We start from the raw sequence: 15,053 nt of genomic DNA on the forward strand, positions 1-15,053 counted from the left end.
GATATTTACAAATCGCAGTATTGCAGAACACACTCCTGTCAATCAAACTTGTATTCTTGTGTTGCTGAAGCCAAACTGAGTTTTACCGAAGACACTCGTGTCAAACAAACTGACAAAAGTCGTATCCTCCGGTTCATGTGACTTAAAGCAAACCTATTTACAAACTCCTCCATGTCCGGGGACTCGGCTCGTTCGGACTCCGCACTCACAGCACCCAGGTTGCTCAGTCTTTCATCATCCATAGTTAATCTTCAGTCAGTTTTAATCAGCTTCAGCACTGAAAAGCTCCTTTCACAGGCAGCTGCACTCACAGGGATGGTGACTGCCATTTTACACAATCTAAAGACCTCATGAAACACCTCATGCTGGGGCTCAATGAATTTGGTCAGTGCAACTATTCTAGATGTTTTTTCTTGGCCTGCATGGCTTTTCCTCTCCAGGATTCTTTTTAGCTGATGTAACTCATGTTTCATGTCTTCAATATTGCTTCCATAGATGGATGCAAAGGGTAGCAGAGCTGCTTCATCACAAAATGTAGCGTTTATGGGATTCGGCACCGGAACGCCCCTCATCACTTGACACTTGGGTTGAGAAAACAGTGTATTGATCTCACTGAGCATATGGTCAAGGACTGGGTAAAATAACCCTGTGCGAAAACTGTCCTTTTGCTCAGGACGCCCACCTAGCTGACTCATGACCGCATGTCCATCAAGCCTTTTGCTCAGTATTTTCTCTCTTTTGGGTGCAGGATCAGTCTCGATGTTGCCCTGTTCAGCTGTATGGAGAACTTCTTTCCACAGCTCTTCAAAGCATGTTTCAGCCCTGCAGTCTTGAAGAGTCTGTACAAGAGCTTGAACGAAATCAACAGCTAAACCTAAATCCAGATTAGGAGACTGCAAGGCATCCGAGAGGCATCTTGCCTCCCCAAAAAGCCCAGTCATTACAACTAGAAGCCCTACAAACTGGAGGTCCATTTGGGCAAGCAGGCCTCTTGCATCAACTGACCCATCACCATCTTTTCTTCCACTGTTTCTTCTAAAACGCTGATAATTGCAGGCAGTCTATCAAGAATTGTTTGACAAGACTTATGTTGACAGGCCCACCGTGTGTCACTTAACTTTTGTAGCTCCCTTGGCGCCCCATTGTACATTTCTTTCCGCGTATTGAGCCATTTGGTGTGAACATAGGACCCAGACGTGAATGTGTCCAGTCTTTGCACAATAGAAGAGAAGCACTCTCCTTCTGGGATAGCTTTAACCGTGTCCACAAGAACTAGATTAAGGCAGTGGGCATTACAATGTACATAAAAGACCTGCTTTGCCACTTCCTTTACACGAGCCTGAACTCCAGGGTTCTTGCCGCTCGTGACGGATGCTCCATCGTAAGCTTGTCCGATCAAATTGTCCCTATATTCCAGCCTGTATTTTTCAAGGGTGTGTGTTATTTTGTTCGCCAACCCTGAAGCATTAAGATGCTCTGCAGCTTCAAAGTGCAAAAAGCTCTCTTTTACAGCTCCCCTGTAGTAATACCTAAGAAGAAGAAGAAGAGAAATTTGTTCTCTCTTTTTTTACATCTTTGGTTTCATGTGCCATCAGAGCAAAGACTTGACTTTCCTTGACCTCACTGATGATGGTGGAGCGCACCATTTCTGCAAATGTGTCCTACATTTCATTTTGGATTTGGTGGCTTGTATATTGAGCATGAACGCTTTCAGTTTCTTTTTCACAGCTGTGTTGTGGTTACTAAGAACCTCTAATATAGTGAGGAAGTTTCCCTTGTTGCCTGAATCCACTGTCTCTCTCTGTGACCCCTTTGTGCTGTTTGGTGTTGCAGTTAACAGTAAAACTTCAGCTACACTTTTAATAGAATCACAGTTTTCCTGTATCTGTTGTGTTTGCTCTTGTGACAATTTAGTCATCAAATATGTCTTGTGTTGTGTGTGGGCCTCCATCTCAAGATTTTTCCAGGCTAACATAACATTTGTGTGCGCTTCAGACTTGGCATGGGACGCAAAGCCTCCATCTTTGAACGTTGCCTATTTCCAGTTTTTATCGCCCCTATCAGAAGTGAAAACTGATTCGGTGTTTGGAAGGCCAAAGTGCCTGCAGGCATCACAATAAACACAATCCTGGCACTGAGAATATTCAATTCATGTGTGATGGGAATACCACGAGGCCTGAAAGTGCATATCCTGGACCAATTTAGTGGTTTTTTTTCATGAAAGTATGTCCGTTTACACACTCATCCAGAAGGGTAATGTTGCACAAGGCCGTCTGTCTACAGCAGAAAAAAATAAAATAACAAAACACATCTGGAAAAATCCCAAGGGAGTCTGGAGCCAGATTCGTGACGTCACGTGCGGATCCGCCAGCAGGCTGAGAGAGCTCGCATGGGTTCAGTGCACAGTCTGTGTAGACCAAGTTTAAGCTCGCGATTTTGCACTGAAATATGGAATTGTCGCCGGAGCTTCTAAACCCATGGATTCATGTATCAATGCTCATCTATCTATTGTTACATAAATCATATTGTTTCTAATTACTATTATGTATTTATACATTTCTTCATTTAGAAGAGTACTGGCTACTGTAGGAGAAAGATTTCATAAGCTCAGGGTCTCCGCAGATCCTTAAAAAGTATTCAAAAGTCTTAAATAAAATATACGCTTTTTAAGGTCTTAAAACGTGTTAAATTTCAGTAATTTTTGAAGAGTGGCATTAAATTTCATCTGGGTGGAGTGAAAGAAAGTTATCAATGTCCGGAGAGACTATTTTTCATGCTATTTCACCAGCGCACGTCCCTGTCTAACCAGACAGTTAAAGAAGCGTGTGCCTATAGCACCGGCATCACACACTATTTAGGGGGCAGTGTTTCCCTGTAGGCCTGTATGCACGTCGTAGAAATAGACGAAGAAGTGTTTGAGTGGCTATTTCAGACACGAGCCGCGGCAAGATGGGCAAATGCAGGTTTAACGATAACTGGCTCGAGGATGAAAAGTATAAGAGATGAGAGAAAGTCTTTGTCATCGTCACTTTTCCAAAGGTACAATGAAGTTGAAGGTGCTGTTGACTCATTATGAGTTATAGAAAGAAAAAAGGGAGAACAAATATAGTATAAAAATAAATAGTAAAGTATATAGAGTTGCTCCTCCTACTCAAGCGAGTAGGATGCTTTTTGCTTTGCTCCTGCTTGAACTCCTCTTTTCTGCTTTTTTCACCATTTCTCTATTTTTTCTTATTTGCTTTCTTTTTACTTACATTCAACAAGATAACCTAGAAGTTAGACAAAGCAACTGACACAGAAGACTGGATTATAGCAAAATGGGGAAACCAAGGAACTCTAGTAACAAATGGACTGAGCTTGAAAAAAGAATTTCTAGCCTGGAATCTATGATTAATGCCCGTCTATTAAGGATTGAAGGGAGTCCAGCAGCTGATACCGCTAAAGGGAATGCGGGGAATGTTCAGCATCTGAATGATGGGAACTTGGATGAATCGGTTGACTTCACAAAGCAAAATGTGAGTACTGATTGCTGGAAAAGACAAGGTGCTAGACCCAAAAACAAAAGGGCATTAACTTCAACTCCATTGCGGTCTGATGCCGTCAAACCTACAGTCTATGAATACCACCGGGCTGAAAACTACAGATATACACAGCCCATTACACTCCAGAACAGATTTCAGTGCCTTACAGACATGGAACCAGTAGTTCCTAGAAAGTGGCAGAATTTGAATAACAAAAATAAAGCTCGCAGTAGAGGTAGAAGGCAGCTGCCAACACCTGTTAATCCTATAACCCTTGTTGTGGGTGATTTCACTGTGGAAAATATTGGAGGAGAGTCCATGGTTGTGTGCTGTTTTCCTTACGCTTCCATCTCAGAGACTACAGACAACATTTCAAAAATGCTGTCAAACTACAAATCAATTAAACGCATTATTGTGCATGTTGGAGCAAATGATGTTTTCATGGAACAGCTCACTGTGAGGAAATCTTTCAAAGACCTTTTTTCTGCCCTAAACGGACTTGGAATGCCTTTTTTATCAGTGGTCCATTACCAGGATCTGTGATCGGCAATTACGGGTTTTCCCGACTGCTCAGTCTCAACACCTGGCTTGTAAAGACATGTTTTTCCTCTGGGATTAATTTTATTGACAACTTTAACCTTTTCTGGAAACGCAAAGCCTTTTTCAGCCCAAATAGCACAGAACTCAGCTGGACTGGTGCCAAAGTCTTGGCAGACCATTATCAACACTCTGTCCACCATTCCATGCTGACCTTGGGTACACTCTCTGATGAGCGCTCTGTAGCTGCACTGAAAGGAGCTAACAACACTGATACGAACTCTGTTTGGGTACAAACTGAACCTCCCAGGGACATCAACAAAAACTCAAAAACAGTACGGAAACACACTGCTGAGGTTCAAACTCAAGCAGTGAATCTGCAGGCAGAAAGAAGCAGGACTAACGCTCACTCTGATGGATTCAAGCAAAACTCTTTGTCACCAACGAAGGCAACTAAGCCCCCAGCAACTACAGAGGATCATGCTGTGACTCATCTGCCCCCAATACAGTTCAGGAAAATGATCAGAGGGTGGATCTATCACCACACACATTCCCGTCACTTTCCAAGGCTAGCAACATGATATCTGAGCTAACGGGTAAGCTGGCAGAACTATCAGAAAGACAATCAGATAAACAAGCATCACCACAACCTCCTGAGACTGGCAATAGGCAATCACCAACAACAGCAGTGGATGTAACCCCAAGCCCCTCTGTATCTCCTTCAGCCCCAGACTGCGTTTTCCTGAGAAAATGGAGAGACTATTGTCTTTAAGCCGAGTGTCTTTTGCAAGCCCAAGAGGACACTCAAATTAAGTACCGTACACCGAGCTGTCTCATGGTCAGGCCTTGTGTACCCCAAAATCTCTAATGATATATTCAACTGCCACAGCACCCAAGAAACAGAGGGCACCACCTCCCCCTGTGATTACAGATAAGACTCAAGGACCATGTGCACAGCTACAGTTCACCAGCAGCAGTGAAGACCTTCATGTTGGAACGAACTGATATAATCTGGGTCCAGATGGTAGTTTTGAAAATAAGCTGGGACCCACGACGTACTTTTCTATTCCTGTGCTAACACGAAGGAGAGGTGTTCTTATTCATCCTATCAATGGGGTAAACTCGTCAAATCTCCTTCCAGTTCCAAAACAACCACAGAACGCTTCTGTGGAAATTATCCCCACATTCACTGTAAAACTAGCTCTTCAGAATGTAAGATCACTTAATAAGCCTTTTTTAATTAATGACTTCATCGGTACACACAAACTGGATTTTATGCTTCTTACTGAAACTTGGCTTGAACAATCAAGTAGCTCTATTACTCTTATTGAAGCAACTCCCCCACTCTTTGATTTCATGAGTGTTGGAAGATAAACGGGGAGGAGGAATAGCAAATGTATACAAGGCATGTTTTCAGTACAAACAGACAACTCTTGGTGATTTTACATCTTTTGAATACCTAAGTGCAATCCTAAAATGTTCTTCTAACATATTAGTGTTGACCATTTACAGACCACCAAGACTTTCTGCACCACTGTTCCTAGAGGAGTTTGGGGAACTGTTGTCAAATATTTGTTGAGAGTTTGACAATCTTATTATTTCTGGGGATTTTAATTTCCATGTTGATAATCCAGATAACACGTATGCAAATGAATTTCTTACACTGATTGATGCCTTCAACCTAACAACATGTACAAGGGCCAACACACTCCCATGGCCACACCCTCGACCTTGTCATCACTAAGGGTCTTAATGTATCTACTAGTGTCATGGACCTGGGTATATCTGATCATTTCTGTGTTTTCTTTGATGTTTCCATTTCCCCTCACTTTCAAAACAAGTCTGTGACTGTAAAAAAGAGGGTAATTACCAATGGCACAGCAGCTCTTTTTGAGCAGGCACTCTCAGAACTCCCATGTCAATCTTCAGATTGTGCAGATGATCTAATGGAAATTTTTAATTCAAGAATGAATCATATTATGGATGCTATTGCTCCTTTTAAAACCAAAAGAGTCATAGACAAAGGAAAAGCACCCTGGAAACTAAATCCAACAGTTAAAATGTTAAAGAGGGAATGTAGAAAGTCTGAAAGAAAATGGCGTAAATCTAAACTCCAGATTCATTATCAAATCTACAAAGGGATGTTCTGTAAATACAACTTAGAAATTTCTAAAGCAAGACAGTCTTTTTTTGCTGACATTATTAATAGGAATATCAACAATGCCCGTGTGCTATTTTCTACAGTTGAAAAGCTAACAAACCCATCAAAACAAATGCCTTCTGAATTTCTCTCAGTTAACACATGCAACGACTTTGCATCTTTTTTCAAAGGAAAGATTGATAAAATACGTATGAATATAGCCACACAGGTGCAAACACTTCAAAATCTGGAACCATTGGATAAAGAGAGAGGGGGTCGTAATACAATGTCAACATTTAGTTTAATTAATGTTGAGACTCTGAGAAAAACAGTACAAAGTCTCAGCTCCTCCACATCTGAACTGGACATTTTACCTACAGTCTTTTTCAAATCTGTTCTTCACCTAATATCAGACGAGGTACTTTAGATTATCAACACCTCCTTACGAACTGGCATGTTTCCCTCATCTCTGAAAAAAGCGGTTGTAAAACCCCTACTGAAAAAGAATAACCTGGATGTCTCAGTACTCAACAACTACAGGCCCATATCCAATTTGCCATTCGTTGGTAAAATAATTGAAAAAATTGTTTTTAATCAATTAACTGCCTTCCTGACATTAAACGGATGTTTTGATAAGTTTCAGTCAGGTTTTCGTGCCAATCATAGCACTGAAACAGCTCTTACTAAAGTCATGAATGACCTACGTCTTAATTCTCATGCTGGTAAAACATCAGTCTTGGTGCTTTTAGACTTAAGTGCTGCATTTGACACGGTAGATCATTTCATACTGTTACATCGACTGGAGCATTTACTGGTATAGTAATCAACTGGTTAAAATCCTACCTACAACAAAGATTTTTTTTTATGTGGCCATTGGAGGCCACAGTTCATCACCCGTGTCCTTGAACTGTGGGGTTCCCCAGGGCTCAATCCTGGGACCATTACTATTCAACCTTTATATGCTCCCACTTGGACAAATTATTAAGAATAACTCAAACTTCCATAGCTATGCAGATGACACTCAGCTTTACTTAGCTATGTCACCTAATGACTATGCCCCTCTTGAGTCTCTTCATAGATGCATTGACCAAATAAACAAATGGATGTCTCTCAATTTTCTTCAGCTGAACACAGATAAAACTGAAGCAATTATATTTGGCAAAAAGGAGGAAAGGCTTAGGATTGCCACTGTTCTTGAAACTAAGGGGCTTAAAGCAAAGGATACTGTCAAAAACCTTGGTGTCCTTATTGACAGCGAACTTAACTTCAACAGTCATATGAAAGTGGTAAAAAAGTCTGCATTCTATCACCTAAAAAACATTTCTAAACTCGGGGGTCTCATGTCAAAACATGATCTAGAAAAACTTATTCATGCTTTCATCTCCAGTAGGGTTGATTACTGCAATAGCCTTTTCACAGGTTTTCCAAAAAAGACCATCAAAGAGCTTCAACTAATCCAAAATGCAGCAGCAAGGGTTCTTACAAGAACAAAAAGGGTAGTCAAATCAAATCAAGTTTATTTGTACAGCGCTTTTAACAATAAACATTGTCGCAAAGCAGCTTTACAGAATTTGAACGACTTAAAACATGAGCTAATTTTATCCCTAATCTATCCCCAATGAGCAAGCCTGTGGCGACGGTGGCAAGGAAAAACTCCCTCAGACGACATGAGGAAGAAACCTCGAGAGGAACCAGACTCAAAAGGGAACCCATCCTCATTTGGGCAACAACAGACAGCCTGACTATAATATTAACAGTTTTAACAGGTATAACCCTCAACTGTCCTCATGGGGCCGTCCTTCACAGGAGTGGGGCGATAAAACTCCGACCAGACACAGGGCACCAGGATGGATCAAGCAGGTCCGAGGGGCAGAAGAGGCCAGCATCTCAATCCCAGGATCAACATGTAACTCAGAGGGACAGATTGGGGGGGGGGGGGGAGAAAGAAAACATGTTGTTAGGTATGCCCTAAAAATGACAAGTATTAAATCTGTGTGGTAGGCTCGCAGAGACGAGAGTCTTTACATCAGGCATGACACACAATGGCATGTTAATATGGTAAAAAAAATATATCATGACCTGCTCTGGCTGGATGCTTGATTGGGTGATGGGAGCACACTCCTCAGCAATGATGAGATGCAGATGGGACCCTTAGGCCTGGCCAAGACAATTCAGTTACATTTCACCGGGTCTGGGACATGCGACAGAATGTCTGACGGCCGATTCCCTGCAGGCTACGATAGCCAGTCGAGGTCCCCACCGTCTCCACCAAAAGATTTCCTGTTGACTCCATGTAACTCAGAGGGACAGATTTGGAGTGGGGGGGGGAGAAAGAAAACACAGGTGGTTAGGTATGCCCAATGTCACCTGAATAAGTAGGAACAGTATACATATTGCACCGAGTACAAGCAGGGACTCCGGCAACTAACTATGACAGCATAACTAAAAGGAGAGAGCCAGAAGGTAACACAGGCATGAGGGAGCCCCGGGACATAAAGCAGCCAGCCACTGCACTGTCAACAAACTCGAGTGAGCAAGCGAGTGGGGACTGACAGCATCCATACATCCCAGTTTACCAAAACACTATGTCTGAGGACCCTCCAGATCTACTCCTTTACCTCAAACACCATTAACAAAAGGCTTGACTAAACAGATATGTTTTTAGCCTAGACTTAAATGCTGAGACTGTGTCTGATTCCCGAACATTACTTGGAAGGCTGTTCCATAACAGTGGGGCTTTGTAAGAAAAGGCTCTGCCCCCTGATGTAGCCTTCACTATACGAGGTACCAGCAGATAGCCTGCACCTTTTGATCTAAGTAGGCGTGGCGGGTCATAGAGGAGCAGAAGTTCACTCAGGTACTGTGGTGCGAGACCATTCAGTGCTTTAAAGGTCAATAGTAGTATTTTATAATCAATACGAAATTTGATTGGGAGCCAATGCAGTGTGGATAAGACAGGCGTGATGTGGTCATATTTTCTAGTTCTAGTAAGGACTCTTGCTGCGGCATTTTGAACTAACTGGAGCTTGTTTATGCACTTATTGGAACATCCAGACAGTAAGGCATTACAATAATCCAACCTGGAGGTAACGAAAGCATGGACTAGTTTTTCTGCATCATGCAATGACATTAAATTTCTTATCTTTGCAATATTTCTGAGATGAAAGAAAGCTATCCGGGTGATGTTATCAATGTGAGTTTCGAATGAAAGACTGGGGTCAATAATCACTCCGAGGTCTTTTACTGCTGCACGTGAAGAAACAGAAAGGCCATCCAGAGTTACTGTGTAATCAGAAAACTTACTTCTAGCTGTATGTGGTCCTAGCACAAGTACTTCAGTCTTGTCAGAGTTAAGCAGAAGGAAATTTATAAGCATCCAGTGTCTAATGTCCTTAACACATTCCTCAATTTTATTAAGCTGGTGTCTCTCATCAGGTTTTGCAGAGACATACAACTGTGTGTCATCAGCATAACAGTGGAAACTAATACAATGTTCACGAATAATATCGCCCAGAGGTAACATATATAGAGAAAAAAGCAGTGGACCCAAGACAGAACCTTGTGGAACACCAAACTTTACCTCGGTACGTCTAGAAATATCACCATTTATATCAACATACTGATAACGATCAGTTAGATAAGACCTGAGCCAGGAGAGGGCCATTCCCTTAACTCCCACAACATTTTCTAGTCTATCCAGAAGAATGGAATGATCAATGGTATCAAATGCTGCACTAAGGTCAAGCAACACAAGTAGCGAGACACAGCCCTGATCAGACGCCAACAGTAGGTCGTTTACTACTTTAACCAGTGCTGTCTCTGTGCTATGATGAGGTCTAAATCCTGACTGATACATTTCATGGATGTTATTCCAGTGTAAATATGAGCATAGCTGCTGTGCCACAGCTTTTTCAAGGATCTTGGAGATAAAGGGGAGGTTTGATATTGGCCGATAATTGGACAGCTGACAGGGATCAAGGTCAGGTTTTTTAATCAGGGGTTTGATAACTGCTAGTTTAAAGGATTTGGGTACATAGCCAATCATAAGAGAAGAATTTATTATTTTTAGAAGCGGTTCAATTACTCCAGGCATTATCTGTTTGAATAGATGTGTCGGTAAGGAATCTAGTACGCAAGTTGAGGCTTTTGATGTAGAGATTAATGAAAGTAATTCAGTTTCTTTTAGGGGAGTAAAACATTCTAACTGATGATCTGATACAGTTATATTGTTAACTACAAGGTCACTTTCATTGTCTAACCTTAAATTAGTAGTTTGAATTTTTTGTCGGATATTCTCAATTTTGTCATTAAAAAAATTCATGAAGTCGTTGCTACTACATACTGCAGGTGTGCATCTGTCTATAGTGGACTTATTCCTGGTTAATTTTGCTACAGTATTAAATAGGAATCTAGGATTATTTTTGTTATCTTCTATTAGGGAGGAGAGATATGTTGATCTCGCAGCACTAAGAGCTTTTCTATACTTCAGGAAGCTCTCCTTCCACGCCAATTTGAACACTACCAATTTTGTTTGACGCCATTTACGTTCCAATTTTCGAGTGGTCTGTTTTAAAGTGCGAGTGTCATCATTATACCAGGGTGCTAATTTTTTGTCTCTGACCATTTTCCTTTTTAGAGGAGCTACATTATCTAAAGTATGGCGGAATGTTGACTCTAAGCATTCAGTTGCCTGATCGAGTTCTGCAGGGGCTGACAGTGACCCAATCAAAGTTGACAGCTCTGGGAGATCATTTATAAAGCTCTGTGCAGTAGTTGACGTGAAAGTACGTTTAATACAGTAGCGTGGTGAGGTGCATATATTATTACTCAGACATATTTTGAATGAGATGAGACAATGATCTGAGATAACTTCAGACTGTGGAAGTATGACTATATTGTCTACGTTTAATCTGAATGTTAGTATTAGATCAAGGGTGTGACCACCATTATGGGTCGGTCCTATGACATTCTGCTTAATCCCGACTGAATCTAAGATGGACACAAATGCTGTTTTTAAAGGGTCTTCTGGGTTATCAAAGTGAATATTAAAATCTCCGACAACTAAAGCTTTGTCTAAGGAAATAACCAAATCTGAGATAAAATCTGCAAATTCAGAAAGAAACTCAGAATATGGCCCTGGGGGCCTGTAAATAATAAGCAATGGAATTAACTGGGTAGACTTATTTTTCGAGGCTACATACATTATATGAGTATGAAGAACTTCAAATGTATTAAATTTATAACCAGGTTTGTGTGTTACACCTAGATAATCGTTATAAATAACCGCGACGCCTCCTCCTCTGCCAGTTAGACGAGGCTGGTGTATATAACTGTATCCAGGAGGACTCGCTTCATTTAATGCTATATATTCATTTGGCTTAATCCATGTTTCTGTTAAACACAGTACATTAAACTCCTGATCAGTAATGAGTTCATTAACCATTAGCGCTTTAGATGTAAGAGATCTAATATTTAATAGCCCCACCTTTAGATCAAAGGTGCTGGCAGCAGCTGTACAGTCAGTCTGATCTAATTTTATATTGATTAGGTTACTGGAACAAACTCTCTGAAAATTTCTACCTTTTTGTTGAGCTCGGGGAACAGACACAGTCTCGATGTAGTGGGCCCTGAGTGACGACTCTGTGCAGCTAGCAGACAGTCAGTTTAGCCTGTTCGTCTGCTCCCTGGCCTTGGCTCTGGATTGTCAGAAATTAACTAGGCCTGTTCTGAGACTATGACCTATGCTGCAGGAAATGAGAGCAGCACCTTCCTGAGTGGGATGGATACCGTCCCGCCCTAACAGGCCAGCAGTGCCCTCAAAATTAGCCCAATTATCTATAAAGCCCACACTGTTTTCAGAGCACCACCTGGACAGCCAGCAGTTCAGCGACCATAACCTGCTGTAAGCTACATCGCCACGCCGCATTGGGATGGGGCCAGAGCATACTACAGCATCGGACATCGCCTTCGCTAATTTAAACACCTCTACAAAGTTACTCTTAGTAACCTCAGACTGACGAAGGCGTATATCATTAGCTCCTGCATGGATAACTATCTTTGAGAACCTGTGCTTGCCTAGGACCCTAAGATTACCTGCTATGTCCGGCGCCCTGGCTCCCGGTATACACCTGACTAAAGCTGCTGGTGCCCCTAAAGGCTGAGCTAATTTCACGTGCCGTATGATAGAGTCCCCTATAACCAGAGCTCTTTCAGGTTTCTCAGTGGGTGCATCACTAAGGAGAGCAAACCTGTTCGACACGTGACGCGGAGAGGAGTGGTGCTCCCGTGGGCGAGCCTCTGCGGTAGCTTTGGCTCTACGCTTATGCCGCCGAGCCGTCACCCATTCGCCCCGCTGTAAGGGCTCTAATGCCGGAGTTGGGGGATTGCTAACTCCACCTAGGGCGTCCAGACTTTCCCTAACAGAAACTACACTGTTCTCACGCTCACTAACCTGCTCTAAAGCCTGGACACGCGCTTCTAGCACTGAAATCTTCTCCGTCAGAGAGCTAACTAATCTGCACTTATCACAAGTAAAGCTAATAGAGCTATCGCTAGTGACGGAGGAAGAATGACTAAACATCCTGCACTCAGCACACTGAACAGGCTGAAGGTGTGCCATGATGAAAAGATTCACGTACCTTAAATGAAGATCTGTTGATATTAAAGCAGATCAGATGGCCTCCGCTTGTGGACTTTACACAGGAGGAGAGAAAAAGAAAGCTTCCGGTCTCGGCGTTCTTCCGAAAAAAGAAAGAGAAAAAAACGGGAAAAAAACCGGAAAAAGGAAAGCGAAAGTGAAGAGTACAAAAATGAAAACGACAGTATAATAAAAATGAAGACGATACTGGAAATTTATTTATAGAAAAAAAGTTAAAAAAGGATTAGTAATTAACGCCGGCACTCGCGGGAAAAAGGACTGGGCGCGAACAACTCAGGAAAACCTATCCAGTCCATATCACTCCAATCCTAAGGTCTCTGCACTGGCTCCCAGTGAGCTATAGAATTGACTTTAAAGCACTACTTCTTCTATTTAAAACATTAAATGGGATGGGACCCAGCTACCTACTGGATATGTTTCAATTATATGCAACAACTAGGTCTCTAAGACCACAAGAGAAAAACTTGCTAGTAATACCAGCTGTCAAAACGAAGTGTGGTGAAGCAGCCTTTAGTTGCTATGCTGCTAAGCTTTGGAACCAACTTCCAGAGGAGATCAAAAATGCTCCTACTGTTGTTAGTTTTAAATCCAGGCTCAAGACAAAGCTGTTTTCAGATGCTTTCACTTGATTAATTTTTACCTAAGTAATTAATTTCCTTGAACATAATTTCTTTTAATTTTGATTTTAATGATTTTACTTACTTTATTTTAATTTCTTTTTAATCTTGGATTTTAATGATTTTACTTTTACTTTAATTCTTTGTTACTGTGATCCTCGTAGATTTTGTCTGCGGGACGATTTTTGGTGAACCTTGTGGAAGAGCCACGGGAAGAGCGCGCTTTGAGTTAAACCCATAATTAATCTCGAGGCTGATTCCTTTTTTGAACTTTATTTCATTTTATTATTTTATTTCTACTATTGTTTAATTCTTATTTTTCTTTCCCAATTATTTTATGTAATTTTATTTTCTATTGTTTACTGTTCTGCTTTTATCAAATCAAGTTTATTTGTACAGTGCTTTTAACAATAAACATTGTCGCAAAGCAGCTTTACAGAATTTGAGCGACTTAAAACATGAGCTAATTTTATCCCTAATCTATCCCCAATGAGCAAGCCTGTGGCGACAGTGGCAAGGAAAAACTCCCTAAGACGACATGAGGAAGCAGACTCGAGAGAGGAACCAGACTCAAAAGGGAACCCATCCTCATTTGGGCAACAACAGACAGCCTGACTATAATATTAACAGTTTTAACAGGTATAACCCTCAACTGTCCTCATGGGGCCGTCCTTCACAGGAGTGGGGCGATAAAACTCCGACCAGACACAGGGCACCAGGATGGACCAAGCAGGTCCGAGGGGCAGAAGAGGCCAGCATCTCAATCCCAGGACCAACATGCAACCCAGAGGGACAGATTGGGGGGGGGGGGGGAGAGAGAAAACACGTTGTTAGGTATGCCCTAAAAATGACAAGTATTAAATCTGTGTGGTAGGCTCGCAGAGACGAGAGTCTTTACATCAGGCATAACACACAATGGCATGTTAATATGGTAAAATATATCATGACCTGCTCTGGCTGGATGCTTGATTGGGTGATGGGAGCACACTCCTCAGCAATGATGAGATGCAGATGGTACCCTTAGGGCTGGCCAAGACTTCTGTAAAGCACATTGAACTGCCACTGTGTATGAAATGTGCTATATAAATAAACTTGCCTTGCCTGGTAAAAGGGTATAAACAGAATATAAACAGAAATCTATTGTATGGTTCTATATGGACACGGATTGCACTGAAAATAGTATAAACAATTGTTTTGGTTCTGTATGCACACAGATTACACTGATAAGAAAATATATACACACACATGCATATATATTTTTGCACAAATTGCACATTTGAGTTTAAAGCCATGATTGCTTTGGGATAAAAACTGTTTTTTAGGCGTTTTGTCCTGCTTTTCATTGCTCTGTATCTCTTGCCTGATGGCAAAAGCTGGGAGAGACAATGCCCGGGGTGTGAAGAGTCTTTTGAAATGTCCGTTGCTTTCCTGCGGCATCTGGAGGTGTAAATCTGTTCCAGGGTGGGGAGGGGGCAGCCTATTGTTTTCTCTGCTGCCCTAACGACCCTGTGGAGCGCCGCCTTCTCTGAGGATGTGCAGCTGCCGTACCAAACACACGGTCCGTACGTGAGCACACTCTC

General features: G+C 41.8%; 1 protein-coding gene across 4 annotated transcripts in view; it reads left to right on the plus strand.

The window, feature by feature from the left end:
* Positions 1–15,053, plus strand: part of LOC132882240 (NACHT, LRR and PYD domains-containing protein 12-like) — a 506,140-nt gene that overhangs the window by 337,379 nt on the left and 153,708 nt on the right. The window lies entirely within an intron of this gene.

This window comes from Neoarius graeffei, chromosome 2 (genome assembly GCF_027579695.1).
Source record: "Neoarius graeffei isolate fNeoGra1 chromosome 2, fNeoGra1.pri, whole genome shotgun sequence".
Lineage (NCBI taxonomy): Eukaryota > Metazoa > Chordata > Actinopteri > Siluriformes > Ariidae > Neoarius > Neoarius graeffei.